Raw genomic sequence first — 15,031 nt, 5'->3', positions numbered from 1 at the left:
TCATGATCCGTAAATTATTTCTATCCGCGAATTCGACTAATAACTCTGCCCTGCTATTTCTAGAGCCTATCCCATAGTCACCTACCGCGTGGTCGTCAGCCTGCTTCTTGCCCACCTTCGCATTGAAGTCGCCCATCAGTACAGTGTACTGCGATTTTACTTTATTCATTGCTGATTCTACGTCCTCATAGAAACTTTCAACGGTCTGGTCATCATGGCTGGATGTGGGTGCATAGGCCTGCACCACTTTCAGCTTGTACCTCCTATTCAGCCTAATTACTATAGCTGCTACCCTCTCGTTAATACTGTAGAACTCCTCTACGTTGCCAGCTATATCCTTATTAATGAGGAATCCCACACCTAGTTCTCTTCTATCCTCTAACCCGCGATAGCACAGTATGTGTCCGTCCTTTAGTACTGCATACGCCTCACCTGTCCTCCTAACTTCGCCAAGCCCTATCACATCCCATTTAATTCCAGCTAGTTCCTCAAACAGCACTGCTAGGCTAGCCTCACTAGCTAAAGTTCTAGCGTTAAACGTTGCCAGGTTCAGATTCCAATGGCGGCCTGTCCGGATAGGGTGCCCGTGTGATAGGGTGCAATAACCGCTCATTCCTGCTGCCATTCGATAATTGGAACTTCACTTAATTCGAACAATTTCCCAGTCACCTTTGGGTTAGATTTAACGAGCTTTCATTGTAAAAGAAAATCATGCAAATAAATCAAGACAAGCATGTGTGCTTGATTTTAATGGATCACAGAGCTTTTTTTCAGCATAGTTGGAAATTCATTTTATGGTGAAAAATTGCACAATTGTTTTTTCTTCCGAAATTTGCTGGATGAATGGGTCTCTAATGAATGAGCAAAATACTAGACTCACCACAAGGTACAGCAACTTCCTCTGGAGATGTAGAAGGCGGGGCTGAATCACCATGAAACCAAACCAATCTCAGAACTGGCCACTAATGGATCGAGAAAAATCCAACACTCACCAAAATGTACATCAGCTTCAGTTGGAGACACGCAAGCCAGGGCCGAGTCAACATCTAAACAAACAAAACCATTGTAATAAAAAATACTGCACACCACTTCACTGCATTTCTGGCTAATGAAAATATAGCAAATTAAACACAGGCAAGCACTTTGGCAATAAAACCTGAAATGCAAATGTCCCAGCGATCTATGCATTGCCTTCACCAATACAGAACGTTTCCTGAGCACATCACGACCGCAGTGCAAAGTTCCAAAAGAAAGTTAATGCCTCGTGCCTGTATCATTACCCCTTTACAGAGGATATTCGCTTCACTGTACAGCACAGAGCTTCAGCAGTGCAGACTGGAGCAGGTAGGCATAGGATTAGTGATGTGCGCAGCCTTTCGCCATGCCCGCATGCGTGTCTTGCTCAATGGGAGCATGAATGCCTTTATTGCCATATCGGGCCTTACCGCACAAGATGGAGCAAAAAAAAAAGAATTTGAGATGCCGCCAAGTCACATTTTTTGAAGCCGAACATGAGTGCTCCTCCTTGCTTGTTGGCCACTGTTTCAGTGTGTATGCACAGCAGACAATGTTGAAAAAGACAATGCTACGCTCAACATTATTGGCTGTGCCGCCGGTCAGAGAATCCCAGTAGTCCTTAGAAAAACATGCGACTTCCAGCACACTTTTTATCGTGCAACTCAGTGAGAAAGGGCCTCTCTTGAGCTTCCCTTCCTCCATACCGCACACTGCCTGCTACAGATAAGTCCTCTTATTTCTTGTGAGAGATTGGCAATGGCTCCCAAAACACTCTAGTCAGTCACTCTTTGAATTTCTTTTCTTATCCAACCATGTGCTATAGTATTCCCGGTGAGCAGTGAACCCAGACAGGCCCAAAAACGTCAGCCGTTTCTTTTTTTATAATTTGGCGGGTGTTCGTTCATTTGCTGTTATACTTCATTGTTGCCCAATTACCATACTTGATTCTAATGTGCACCTTTTTCCCAGAAAAGTTGACCAAAAATGGCCCCTGGCAGTTTTCACAGCTGATCTAAGAAAGCTTTGGTTTGCACCTGAATTCAACACTTCCTTATACTGCTTCAGAAAATCAGTGAATGCTTTGAGGGATCCACTACTCAAGGGATAGAGTAAGAATACTGGCCCTAAGGACTGGCCTCAGCTAATTCACCTGTTCTCATATGCCTGTACTGGTGACGTTTAAGGGAGCCGGAAATAAAAATTAGCAGTTAAAAATTTACCTGTAGCACCTGTAGCACTTGTCGTGGCCGTCAGCATCGACTCGGGAAGTTGTGCGCCTGCAAATATATCAAACGAAACATTGATTACAGTTTACTCTAATTTGACAAGATATTCGGGAATATCATAAGTGTTACCTGGTTCCAAAGAGGAAGGCATAATGTATTGCTTCTATATTATTGTTTTAATAATATTGTTATCCACTGCTCAAGGGATAAAGTAAGAATACTGGCCCTAAGAATTGGCCTCAGCTAATTCACCTGTTCTCATATGCCTGTACTGGTGATGTTTCAGGGAGCCGGAAAGAAACATTAGCAGTTAAAAATTTACCTGTAGCATCTGTAGCCCTTCTCGTGGGAGCCAGCATCACCTCGGGAAGTTGTGCGCCTGCAAACATATCAAACGAAACATTGATTACAGTTTGGTCTAATTTGACAAGATATTCGGGAATATCATAAGTGTTACCTGGGTCCAGAGAGGGAGGCATAATATATTCTGCAATGACCTCACCACGCTGCTGGCCCCTTCGAACATAGCTCGCAATTTCATCTGCGATTATTGAAATACATAAAAAATAAGCCCTGTGGAACGACAATGAAGTGCGGCAGAGAAAGGCCCCTTGTTACATAAAAGGTACAATAGTGTCCGCAAATGGCTTCATTTTCTCCCTTCCTAGCTCATAAAAGCTCCTTTTACAGTGAAAGTGCATCTTTGTCATTAGAATTCAGCAATCTATTCATAGAGGCCAACTTCAAGTTGTCCTCAGTGTCCCTTCAAATATGCCACTAAATGTCCGCAAGTTTATTTGCATGAAGCAAGATTGAGATAAAGAGGGGAGCATAGTTTGAGCATTCCCAGGAATATTAAAGCAATCATTAGGCAAAAAAATACCAAAAATTTGCTGCACTTTATATTTACACTTGCAGGGCCTCGTGAATACTGAAATGTTTATGACAAAGCGAGTACTCAGGCTGGAAGCAACTACTGCATCTGTCCGAGCAAGCTGTGAAACAAATTCTATTTCCTGTTCTTCCAAGGCATGTGTTATTGTGCTCATCTTAGAGGAAACGGCCCATTTTTCCATAAGCAGAGGCTTTGCGGCTGTACCTTGAGCCTTCCGCGCCCATCGCACAGCAGACATCCAAGTGCTAACGAAGTAACTAAATTGACGAAAGCCGTCATCATAAATCGCCAGCTGAGAAGCCCTCGGCGACGCCCCAGTGTTTGGGTTGTTATTTCGGAGGCTTTTCCCCCTAAAACTTCTTGGGACTGCCAAAGTTTGCAAGCCAGTTCCGTAACTTATAGTGTGCTACCACTACCGAATCTACTCGCTGGTTTGGCCACTGTCAGTCCCAATCCCATCATGCCTACCGTGGCAATTCCATTAATGATTTGTCACGAGAAGTTTCTCTGGGGCTCTCAAGCCCCACCAGTGTCAGCATGTGCTATCACAAGGCAGTGGCGCATTGCTTAACCACTGTGCCAGGAATGGTATCAAGATTCCTAGTGATCTATAAATGTAAAATATAGGAGAAACAATCCGCATATTTGGGCATTAACTCATTAGCACTATCGTGTCATACCCTTAAGGCAGAGCTTAAGTGTCTCCGCCAGTTTTAGTACGCTAGCAATAGGCCCTCACTCAACAATTTCGCCTATCTTTCACTTATGCCACCTTGACCTTGAAAACCGAGCCTTGAACCGAAACTAAAAATAGGAGTGCTAGTGCAGCTAATTTGAATTTGGCCTAACCACGCTACATCATCCACCATTTTTTTCAAACTCACGCCCTCCTCTATTTCATGCATCTGCGTATCTCTGCTAAGAAATGGCTATTGGTAAGATTCTTTCAGAGGTCACACAGCTACCGTGAAAGTGCGACGATGGGAAAACTGGGCGGCCTCGGCATGTGGCAGAGAAGAAGCTTATATGCTGCTCAGTGAACATTCTGGGCCATATTCTGGGTGACCTGTGGGCCCAGAGGGTGGCCAGTTTGAAGAACCTCCCGGGAATCTGTTCCCTCGGACGATGTCGAACTGGTTTGGTTTGGTTTATGGCTGTTTACGTCCCAAAGAAACAAGGGCTATGAGGGACGCCGTAGGGAAGGGCTACGGAAATTTTGACTACCTAGGGTTCTTTACGTGCACCGACATCGCACAGTACAAGGGCCTGGGACTCGTATGATGTCGAACTGGGAGGCCTACTGCACAGGAGCACAGACCTTTGGGCGAGTTGTTGCATTGCAATCACGTAGAAGCGCAAAAACACGGACAAAGAAGGACTGGACAACACGAAACGCTCGTGTTGTCCAGTCCTTCTTTGTCCCTGTTTTTTGCGCTTCTACATGATCGCCTACTGCAACCTGCTGCTAATGGCTTCAGGGGTCACAACTCTGCTGGATGGGGGATATCGTGACCACCGGCCAAAAATGCAGTCTGCAAGAGTGGACAAAAAACCTCAAGGAGAGAAAACGTGACATCTTTGTCTCCAACTTGAGCCATGCTATAAATAAGTGAATAGTTTGCCTCTTTCTACTCCTGCTGCCTGTGCCCTGCCTGCTTTCCTTCAACCTGTGCTCCATCAGTGAAACCATACCTGATGCTCGGTGAGACCAAAGGGTCAATATGTGTGTAAGAGACGCATCTGAGTACAGCATGAATTGTGTAATTCACTGCAGTTTAAAGTATTACGCCAACCGACTCGCAAAAATAAAACCAAAGGAGCTGACCAATTTTCTCGAGCAGGGCGCTCAAAAGCTGCCTTTTTAATTCATTGGCAGCCTGCAATTCCCTACGCAGGCGCCTGTTTTCTTTATTTTTTCGGGCCAGGACATCCTTTATGCTGCCGAACTCTGCAGTCTAAAATTTAGAATGCACAAAAACAATAATGTAGACAACAGAAATAATGTGCACCAATATATTGCCACCAGTGATGCTACTCGTAAAATAAAAAATCCTCCAATAAATTGACATTTTGCTCGCGCTTCTCAATAATTTCAGAATGAAGGCTGCTGCTCGCAGCTTTCTGCTTCTTGACAGCTTCCTTTCTTTGTGGCAAGCTCTGGTATAGAAAATATAGTGACTTTATTTGTTGTACTGTAAGTCTCAATTCTGCATGGTTTTTGCCTTTTTTGAAAAAGTAACAGTGTTGAGCTAAACCCACAATATAGGTGGTTATGCCTGCTAAACGCGATTGGTGCTAGCCTACAGAATACAAAGAATACACAGAAGTGACTGCATACTCATCCTCTTTTCACCTGGTACCGTTTCATCGTCTGGCACCCTTTCATTGCCTGGCACCCTTTCATCTACTTTTTCAATAAAACGCGGCAGCGGTTCCCGCATCAGTTTTATTTTTTTCCTTAATGAATCGAATGTACCTGAAAAGAGAATGTTGTCCAGATTTGAATTAGTTGCATTCATGGGTTAAAATGAGTTAACTTTCCAGCTTTAATACAGCTATGAGATGAGAAACTTTATGTAGCTTTTGTGCTCCTGATCAAGCTGCCATCAACAGAACTCGGCACAGACGCAAAGCTTCACACCTTGGCAACACCAAATGTGTCTGACTCAAAACGACACAATATTACACCATCTGTGCAGCTGTACATTGACCATCAGTATGGTGGTATCAATTTTTTAGGTAGAGAACACATTCTTTACACTGTAGGTATCGTTTACTGTAGGTACAGCCACGTGTTGGGAACACAAGAGCGGAACATTACTGCTTGCACTTCGCCTGGTCATCGTGCTCTCAGCAGCGGACAAATAGCTAAACACATTCGATGGCAGCCATTTGACCACGACCGCAAGGCGAACACGGCTGTAGTGGTGCTGCATCGCTACAACCGTCTTCAATGCCTTGCGGCCTGGCGCCTGGGACCGCACAAGAGTACAGAACAGGACCGCCTACGCTTGTGAAGAGCGCTCGAGCGGTGTGCTTAGAAGCAAATGAAGCGATGCGTTAGCGTAGATAATCTGCTAGGGCCAAACTGTACCTGTACGGTTTGCATGTCTATTCGGACCCCCCCCCCCCTCGTGGCTTGGTGGCTTTGGCGTTCGGTCGTGGTGGCCGTATTGCGATGGAGGCTAAGTACAAATCGGCCTAGAGTTGTGCGATGTACGCGCATGTTAAAGAACCTCGGAAGGTCTGAATTAATCCGGAGCCCTCCTTTATCCCTCATGGTCCATGTATCGCTTCGGTACGTTTACCCACACAAATTAAAATTTATAAATTGTCCACTCGACTGCGCTCGAACGCAAATGTTACTAGTGAATTTCAGTACCTCTGATTGAGTCTGCACAGCCAACAGAAGCAAAGCGCGCACAGCCAACCGCAGGCCGGCAGGTGCCAGGCATGTTCAAGGCACATTTGCGGCCAACGGCGAATGCTACTCAGGACCGGAGCAAACAGCTCGCGTGCTCTAAACAAGTGCTGGCGCAGGCTAAGCTCTCTCCAGATACGGTTAAGCAAATCATACAAAGGCAGGCTTACCTGCAAGCGCGAGAACGTACGCTGGGCAGTACCCTAGTACCGCTCCGTCTTCACTACACCAATATATTTCATGTTTTTTCTCACTGTTGACGTCGCCTTCATTCGTAGGCTAAAATCGCTTAATTAGTGCCACCGGCACTATTGCTTTCACTCTGCCCTCTCATAAATGCAAGCATTATGAAAGAAAAAGCACGAGTGTCGATGCCTCTGAACGACGGCGACAATGCGTTTCGGCTACGGCATGGCTACGGCTACATCCCTGAATGACTGCGTTCGGTATTTGGAACCATACTGCAGTGGCTACTGTACCCAGACCTCAATTCGGTTCTGCTTTGCTAGTATTGATACGCGGACTGAACATTATCAATAAAGCTCCGGTACATTCATCACGAATATCAGTGCAGTACATAGTCAGGTTGACACACAGAAAATTCTACTCCTTGTAGATATCAAATAATCTAATGGCGATTTCCACTGGCCGTGCTGGAGCAGCTTTTCTTACTCCGCGACGACAAATTCGAGTTCCACTGGTCGACCTGGACCGACCGCGCGAATTCCGCTGGTCGTTTGGAGCAACTCCGTTCCATACGGAGCGCTGGTCGACAACGGTGGCTGTGCTCCGAGGCGGTTTGGGGCGCTCTTTTGCGATTCGAGCGCCTCGCTTCAGATCCACCAGTGGAATTCGCCATAAGTACAAGGGAGCGTCCCATGTATACATTGCATGACATGAAAACGAGTCCACACGAGTCCTTAACGAGTCCAGTATGTCCACGACAACATGCATACTAATTCTAGGTAAAAAGAGTATTTTACTCGTGCGCTGGTACAATTAATGACTCATTTCCTGAACTTGATTCTTGCCTTGGACAGGGGTACAGATGTCAGTGTGCTCTAAATAACCCCACAGAGGCTGAGCCTTCAAAGAACTTTAGGGTACGTTGAACCGCAGAGATAGAGCGAAGAGAGGAGTCATGCTATACTCTAATAATTCGTTAATAATAACTGATTGAACGTCCTTTATTTTGAGAGGAAGGCACAAAGCCTGTGGGGGGAAATGGGGAAATATACGTTAATCACACTCGAGGTCCGAGACAGTGTAGTTAAGTCGGCACCTTTACACCGCCCTTATCAGGCCACTTTGGCTCCCATATATGTAGAAAATAGGGGCTGTGTGTCGGTATCCGTGAGCATATTTCAGCGCGATGCGGCAATTAATTTATTTGCTGGAGCGACTGTATGACCATTCTCCAAGTTTCAAATGCAGTGCAGTACGAGGACTTTACCGCGGTGATCATATTAAATAACGCAGTGCTCGCGCCGCAACTCTGTAGCACTTCGTGGCACGGCGTCTGCGTTAGTGCAAGCAACTTTTCACGTTTTCTCGAAGCGCCTAGCGTCGTTTTCACAAAGTCGGTGGTGCCGCCTGCGTTTAAAACGTCTGCTGGACACAAAGTATTCTAGAGCACTATAGAAATGCCTTTCCAAATAAAATTAGACGGACGCCACAAATTCCTGCAGCACGCCTGGGAAGTGCTGCTGTTGTTGGAAGTGTTGTTGTTGTTAGCCAATCAAAAGATGGCACATACCCACACTGGGGGATCGGCCAAGAATCGGGTGGCTATTCACCTGTACTCAGGTAATAAAAATGAGTGCTGTCTGGTGGAGTAACTTCTTTCCTCTCTAACGTGACGGAATGATTTAGTAAAGAACACTGCAGCTGATTTTTTTTGCGAAAACAGCTTGTAATGATACTGAAATTAACTTCGCATAAATGTGCTGCAGTTTCTTCCTTGAGCGTGGGAGAAGGCACTGTGCGTGAAGCGTCAACTGTAGTTATTTAACCATTCTTGGCATTTTTGACAACAAGGGTGCTTTAAATACACGCAGACAAATTTTCATATTACGCGACAGGAACGATCGCTTCGTCGAAAAGCTGTCGGCGCGAGTGCGTGTCGCAAATAATCGGGTGCTGCTTAAAAAAAACTTGAATCATGCTAACAGTCTGCTGTTCCGGATGGCGTCATACGATTCAGCGTTTCGTGCAGCATAAAGTTACTAGTCAAGTTAGAGCCTATAGCTTGCGTCAGGGATTCGAACTACCGACCTATATTCGAGGACTGCGTAAAAAAAACGTATCATAGTAAGTGGCGCCTCTAGTATTTGATGATTGATTGCCATGTGATGGGCGATGACAAGTTAATGAAGTCATTGTTTTTATTTGATAAATAAAAATAAAATAATTATTATAAAAAGGGAGGTTGAAAAGCATGATGATGCTAATTAAAAATTTAGTGCGTATAACTGATAAAATTAATCCTTTGAAACAATTGAAAAAAATGCGATCAATGGTGTACTGCTCAGATTAGAAAGCACCCATTACGCCATCGCGTTGAGTGCAGGCAAGCTGGAAAAGCCGGTCGTGTACGAAACGTGCCGGCGGCTACTATTTCGTGGCCGAAGCTGTGTTGTATAAAAGTGTCTGCTAGGTTGCCAGTAGCCTTCCGCCGGTGCGAACTCTCAACATCCGCGATTGCGAAATCCACCGAGATCGTACTCTGCTCGTCATACGTACCTGAGGTTTACTGACGTTGACGATGTCGGGATCTGCTCCGAAGAAACGGCATAAGCAGTATCTGGTGCCCGGCGCTTACTTTGACGTGCCGAGCACAATTCTCTACAGGCGTCAAAAGGGCCATTTTGGGGCAGCCGTTGTCGGTCCGTTGAGTGCCACCGTGCTCACGGTCCAACCTACAAGTGATGGAAGTGTCTCCAGCGGTCAACCAAGCGCACCTTCCACTGAAAGCACCGCGTGGGACAACACGGACGACGCAGCAGGCAGTACGGAGCCGAGGGATGAAGTGCACTCCACTGACTACCCAGACGTTCTGCCCATTGAAGGTGCCGCGCAAAACGGAGCCAGTGGTGCAGCGGCCGACGCAGAGCCTCCAAGCTACGACTTTCAAAATGACGAGTTGCAACCAGAAAGTGATTCTTGCACCGACGCCAGTTCTAATATGAGTGGTGACGTTGGCATGAACAGTGACTACGACTTTGAAAATGATGAGCTGTAACCAGAAAGTGACACCGGCAGCAGAGCCAGTTCTGATGTGGGTGGTGACATTGGCCTCAGCAGTGGCAGTGTCACTGAAGAATCTGAGAGTTCTGAAGATGAAGATGATGGGTTGCCGTCATCCTTTGCACGATTCAGTAACGAAAAGTTGCCAAATGCAGAGGTGACCAAGATGGGCGCTATAGTAGCTGTTATGGCATATGCAGTAACACATGGCCTAACATGGGCTGCTTTAGGGGACTTAATAAAGCTAATAAATTTCTTATTTGGACAAAATGCCTTGCCCCAAAGCACATATGCTTTTCGCAAACTGTGATGCAAGGAAAAACAAGACATTGTGCAGTACCACTATTTTTGCGAGACATGCGGTGCTCTTCTAAATGTGATTGAGAGCTCAGCACAGTGCCCCAACTGCCGGTACACCAGTGCCCTGCAGAAGCTCAAGGACCGTGGCTCATTTTTCATCATTCTGAATTTGCATAAGCAACTCAGCTTTGCAATTGAAAGCACGAAGACCCAGCTTCATGAAAACGTGTAGAAGCTGCAAGAGCCACAGTCTGTCATTTCTGACGTAACAAGTGCTCAGTGCTACAGCAGAATGCGGGAAAGACTTCCGAAAGATGACCTCACTCTCACTATCAACACTGACGTAAGTCCAGTTTGGAAATCGTCAAAGACTTCAGTGTGGCCCTTACAGTTCATTGTGAATGAACTGCCACCGCACTTGCGGTTTAAGCATCCTGTACTTGCTGGGCTCTGGTTCGGCAAGAAACATCCGAACATGCAACTTTTTTTGAAGAAGTATGTAATTGAAGTCAACACTACCAAAGTAGTTATGTGGACATATCTGACAACTACACACTACTCTAAACATGCTGTGTTGTGTTGCTCAGTCGATGCGCCAGCAAGGGCAGCGGTACTGAATATGGTTCCCTTCAACGGGTACTTTGGATGCCTCTGGTGCGTCGTCCGAGGGGAGCATGTTGAAGGTGAGCAGTACCTGATGGTTCTTAACAGCTCGACAGTGGTTTGGGTGATTGCTCAACACTGAACAGCTATCAGAGCTATCAGCAGAACCGAAATCAGAAGAGCCTTATTTTTTTTAAGGGTGCCAGCTTATGGAAACTACTGTTCATGTGCTTAAGTGCTGTATTATCTTTTTGCCTGAAGGGAGCATGCGGAGAACAGCCAGAAGCCAGAACCACGTACATGGTTATACGCGACATGAAGCTTGCAGAAGGTTATGATGACATAATCAATGGCTTAAAAGGGCCATCTGCACTCATGAATTTGGGAGGTAAGGCAATTTTCTCCTTTCTTCCTTTCTTCTCTAGCTGGCATGGACTGACCGATGTCACAACTACTACATATGTGGCAAAACATGTCCGAAGTATGAACGGTCGCTTAGTAAAAAGGAAAATAAGGTTAATCGCCCTCACTATACATTTAAATTCCTGCATGATCAAGTTCATTTCTTGTTTTCAGCATTAAGAACAGTGATGCAAACCGCATCCGTTTAGGTGGTGAGAGGTAATGTGTAACCTGAGAATTCTTTCCTTAGTTACTCATGGAAACTCCCTTTGGTGGCAGTGCTTGCCATGATATGTGCCATTTTTCCACGTCATTATGCCGGATTTGTGGTGCACCAAGGCAGCCAAGCCTGTCATATACACAAGCCTAGATCAGTGCAGCGTTTACATAAGCACAAGAGATTTGGCCTGCATGCTTTCCCAATGCTCCAGCCTTTCTACCTCAAGGAGGAGGAGCTTCACTTGCTTTTTATCCCTGGGGTTTTCTACACATTCCAAATGTCTCCACCAGGCCATGGTTTTCGTCAGCTATAAAACGATAGCACTAGGTTGCTGCCTTGTTTATTAAACTGTGCAACACTTAATGCAAAATTGGTTGCTTCCAGTATTTAGTTTCTACAGCCCCTGCAATATGTTATTTTTTGCAACTAATTTTTGGTATTATTTTGTCTCATATTATCCACCTTCAGTACCTACATCAGTATTTTACCCATTCCTGTACTTTATCTCATGGAATTGTGCTGTATTTTTACTGATATTAGACGTTGTCTTTTATTTCAGGTCTAGACCTTGTCAATGGGTTCAGTGTGGAATATATGCACTCCGTCCTGCTAGGCGTTGTAAGACAAGTGACTGAGACAATTTTGTCAACGTCGAACTCCGGTCAACACTTCTATGTTGGTAAGGCAATGCACACAAAGCGGTTCATTCATGATTCACTTACTAGTGACAGTGCACATTAAAGAACCCCAGGTGGTCGAAATTTCTGGAGCCCTTCACTACGGCGTCTCTCATAGCCTGAGTCACTTTGGGACGTTAAACCCCTATAAACTAAAACTAAAACTTACTAGTGAAAGTTGCTGAAATATTACTGCTTTTTGTGGCACTGCATTTATTACTGATTATCGTCACTTTTTCAAATGTGCATCATATTGCAGGGAAATGGCAGCTGAGAGATTGTAGACCATGCACATGCTATAATCTGTGGCCTTGGCTTTACTGAGTATGATTAGTGGAAGGCACTGTTGATGGTGCCTCTACATAGTGTACAAAATGTGGTGAAATAGTATGATGCAGCCGTTTAGTACTTACTACTAAGCTGGCTTCCTAGTGGACATATTTTGAGAAACCATGATGACGTAAGATGGTGGTAGCATATTTCATTATCAACCGGCACACTTAGGGGCTAGTAGGCTGCTGGTAACTGCTGGGTAGGAAAACGTGCTGCATAAAATAAAATGCTGAATCTTCTTTACAGTGTACTCAGTATTTAATCTTATTTTAATCTGTAGAAGCAAGTTGCAACCATATGCTAGTACAGATATTTATATAGTGTGTGTAGCAGTGTTTCTGCCTTTAATTTTTTTCATTTCATCTGTGGGATTTTTATATTCTACAGTGTATTATCACCTTGCCTTTTTCTCTCTGCTCACAACAAAAGTATGCACATTTATTTTGCAGGTCGTCCTTCTACACTTGAAGACATTGATTTACGGCTGTTGGCCATCAAACCTCCACACTATGTGACAAGGCTGCCTAGGCCAATTAGAGAACGAGGACATTGAAAAGCATCTGAGTGGAGGCAGTGGATACTGTTTTATGCTCTGCCGTGCCTTGAAGGTATCCTGCACCCGGACTATTGGAGGCACCTCTGCAAACTGTCTGAGGCTCTCCACATCTTTTTGCGAGAGGAGCTCACTCTCTCTGAAATTGCCAAAGCAGGTAACTTATTACAGGTCTCATTTGTGAATATAGCATAGCTGTAAAGTAACTGAGGGAATGATAATTTTTTGACTATGTAAGTTTTTGACCTTTTTACACTCTTGTACAACTGTCTGCAAACCATTTTGAAATATTATTTATCAATCATAAATGTTTTTCCTGCATAGTATATTAAGAATAGTTAATTTTGTGAACTGTGCTTCTAAAATATTCACAGAAGGCACAAACTGGTTGGTGCATAAACTTCAAAAATAACTCCTGCCATCTTCTAACCCCTTTTCCTCTTTTTTAGAGTGCCTTTCATATTCTTCGATGTCGTAGTATTCGTCATGTTAGATATATAGTTCTGTTTTTGTGCTATTTGTTCTTGTAGTTAACTACAACACTCCTGAAACATTATTCATTGCTTACCTGTTAAAAGTTGTGATGTGGTAAATTGGGTAATGATTCTTTCGCAGTAACACAGACAATTGAGCTAGTTGCTACATATTTGAAAACTTTCGAAAGCGCTGCGACAGGAGACACAAAGAGAAAGACACCAAGGACGAGCGCTACTATCAACTGAAGTTTCTGGGAAAAAAACACAAGGTTAAATAGCTCACGCAAGGCAGCCATCAGCGCATGCCCCTACCCCCAAAATGACAAAACGAATCACTGTGTTGAATTAAGATACCGAATTTCCCAATCATGGATTACAACAGATGGTGTGCTGACGCATATGTCGGAGTTTTTGTGAATATGATATGCCTCTGTAATATGATATGCCCTTGTAAGTTGATTGGAATGCCTATACAGAATGTTTGTACTATTGAACATAGGTACACATGCATTTTTGTCCAACGGGTTAGAATTGTTAAGTTTGCTTTCTCTGTAATGCAGGGCCAAATTAGAGGTAGGAGCCCCCTTTAAAGACGAATTATGTTGGCGTAACCGTGTGCAGCTTTTGCTTATCAGCTAGTGTCATGCAATCTTATGGTGTGTTCTTTCTGGAAGAGGAATTTCACATGGAACTGCTTGTTTTCAATGAACCTTCGCATAGAAAACGAAGAAAAAAATCTTGCAGTGAGGTGGATTGAGAATAACTTGACTGTGTTTGTCGAGGAAATTTTTAATGGCTCTCAGCTTCTAATATTTGTTACTTTTTATTTTCAGAGCTGCTTCTGGACAGCTTCGTCATTCAGTGCAAGAGATTATATGGGGTTGCCAGCTTGACATTTAATGTTCATGTGCTTCTTCATTTGGCTAAATGTGCTCGGTCACTTGGGCCACTGTGCGCACATTCTGCTTTTGTTTTTGAAGGTGGAAATGGACAAATAGTTCGGCAGGTGTCAGCTGCAAATGGCATCCCTCAGCAAATTGTTGAACGCATTATTATGCATCAACAATTTCACAAGGTGATGAGCAGTGGCTTTCTGTGTCTCCACGAGAAAGAGTTTTGCATGGAGACCTTTGGGTATCCCCTTTTACAGAAGGCTACGCATGTTGGCAAGTTGTGCCTTTTAGGCAAGGGAAAAGACGTTGCTCTAAGCACTGAAGAGCAGGATGCTGTGAATAATCGCTTAGGCACGAGTACATTCACAGCACTTCAGTACGAGCGCTTTGTACAAGCAAAACAGGTCTTTCAGAGCCCTGCATACAAGCTACCATCCCGTTCTGACTCAACATTCATCAAAACATGCAGTGGCTCGTACGAGCGCATCGAAAAAATATTATTACTAGAGGCCAAAATTTGCGTCTTGATGTGCAGACCAATAATCATTGCAGACAGGGATGCTGCACCACCGCACATCAAAGAGTGCTTTGTCTCATCAGGCAGAGAGAGCACTTAATGTGGTACTGCCGGAGGAAGTGGCTGACTGCTGCCTTTTCATTGAATTTTTGCAACAATAAAAGACATTCCTTTGCGACTTGCCAAATAGGATAGAAAGGGATTGAGGCTAGCAGCAACTGGGTTCAAGTGTCTGATCACATGCTTAGAGCA

General features: G+C 44.5%; 1 pseudogene; it reads left to right on the top strand.

The window, feature by feature from the left end:
- The first annotated feature begins 9,323 nt into the window (after positions 1–9,323).
- Positions 9,324–14,577, top strand: LOC144118132 (uncharacterized; annotated as a pseudogene).
- The last annotated feature ends 454 nt before the right edge of the window (positions 14,578–15,031 follow it).

The sequence above is a fragment of the Amblyomma americanum genome, chromosome 1 (genome assembly GCF_052857255.1).
Source record: "Amblyomma americanum isolate KBUSLIRL-KWMA chromosome 1, ASM5285725v1, whole genome shotgun sequence".
In the NCBI taxonomy this organism is placed as follows: Eukaryota; Metazoa; Arthropoda; class Arachnida; order Ixodida; family Ixodidae; genus Amblyomma; species Amblyomma americanum.
Note: the sequence above shows the minus strand (reverse complement) of the source record. Positions and strands in the feature narration are given on the sequence as shown.